Below are 1,936 nucleotides of genomic sequence, written 5' to 3'. Positions count from 1 at the left end.
GCTGGTCTTCCACCCACGGACTTCAGGCTCATCCGCTGGAGAGATGAAGAAGATGCCACGTAATCATCAAGTCAATGTTGTTTCCCACCTCCCCTGCTCTCCTGCCTTCTCTCCTCTTGTGAGATGTTCCAGCAAAGAGGTAAAGAGGACTTTTCTGAGGTGTAGGAGAGCTCTTACACAACGAACAGAGAAGACTCAAATCTCAAATTAACTAATGGATTTGAAGCCTTTTTTCCCACTTTAAATGAGCCTCTCTATTTGATTGTCACCACCTCCTATGAAACAGCCAGAAGCACAAAGATGGACACAGTTCTTGAGTTTTGTTTATTTAAAAATATCTGGCATTTAAGACTTGGACAATGGTGGAGCAGAGACACTTTTTTTCTTCTGTCACCATCCGTTCTTTTCCTGACCAGAAGAAAATGCCACCATCTTCTCATTACCCAAATTCAGTGATCTTCCACCAAATGGAGCCAGTTCCAGAACAGTTTGTTGAACAGACTTCACTAGACACGCTGCGGTGGCTTCAGTGCATTTGATGTGATCTAGGGCAGAGAAAAAAGAGACCCTCTCCTACCCACACCCTCAGCTCACACATCCAGAGCATTGTCTTCATTTTCCTAGATGGTCTGAAAAGCTAATGAATGTCCATATTTAATAGTAACTCCTTTCCTATTTATCATTACGAAATCATGGGACTGTGTTTCCGAAAGGTTGTTAGCTGAGCCTGGAGAAGGTCTGTCCAAAGTCAAAGGGGGATTTTAGAAGGAGGAACCTTCTGGAAGCAGGCAGAGGAGACCCACATTGGTCATCAAATCCTGGAGGAAATTGCTGGGCTCTTCCCTTATGGATAGCTACAAGCCAGGCTTAGAGATTATTCAAGAGCACAGCAAATGAAAGATGCTGTTCTAACGCTGATGTGCCGTTGCTTTTGAGACCGTTAATTTAATTATTTTGCATACTTTTATGTTGGTTTTGATGTCATTGATGAAATCTGATTGTCATTTATTTTTGGCTGTACTGTGAGTGCCCACTTTCCCCCTGGCTCATGACCATTTCACACATCTAACCCTTTAGGATTTCTCCTTTTGCAACAAGTAAAGGCTTCAGCCTCTAATGGAGGTAGTCAGGGGCTGTTTTCTTTACCAAGCATGTGCATAGACTTGCTTGCCTGCGAGAGAAGCATAACTCCATTCACGCATGAGTATTAAACAAGACTCGTGTTTTTTCTTGCCCATCAGGCTCTCGGCAACCAGGCAATCCTAGCAAATGGTGCTGGAAGAGATGCTGAGAGCTCACTGACTCATTCCCTTTTCCCAAAGGGATCAATTCTAACTAATCTAGCCCTGACTGCTCTTTCTCTAGCATGTGCTTAACAAACTCCAGCATCGCAGATGCCACAGCTCCCCTGTGCAGTCTAAGTGCTTCACCAGATGCTTGCCATGACGTTTTCACCAACGTTTCTGAGGAGGGACCTGTCCCTCAGGCAGGGAATTTCTGGGAGACCTCATCCTACAAGATTCTCCACTCTTGTTTCTGTCCACTCCCAAACTCTGATACTCTTCTTGCCTTCCCAGCTCCTCTCTTTCCTGCCTGCATCCAGAACTCGAGTACAGAACTACCAAGTGAAAATCTAGAAGAGGGATTGTGCATCCCTCCCAAATGTGCCATCCTCTGTCTCCCACTGTTTAACATTCCCACAAAGAGTGTTTCCACCCAAACACCAACATACATGGCTTGGAGAAGAGGAAAGCCACATACACGTTTGAAGCAAAAGAACGGCATTCTATCGTCTTTGTTTGAACTCCCCATTTTCCTCCTGATGGTAGAAAAGCTTCTTTAAGGAGAAGGATTCAACTGGACTGGTCATGATAAAGACTGGGACTGGAGTCACAGTAGAGACCTGGACCCTTCCACGTTCCCTGTGCTCTACGTA

This window comes from Platalea leucorodia (genome assembly GCF_965183815.1).
Source record: "Platalea leucorodia genome assembly, chromosome: 3".
In the NCBI taxonomy this organism is placed as follows: Eukaryota; Metazoa; Chordata; class Aves; order Pelecaniformes; family Threskiornithidae; genus Platalea; species Platalea leucorodia.
Note: the sequence above shows the minus strand (reverse complement) of the source record.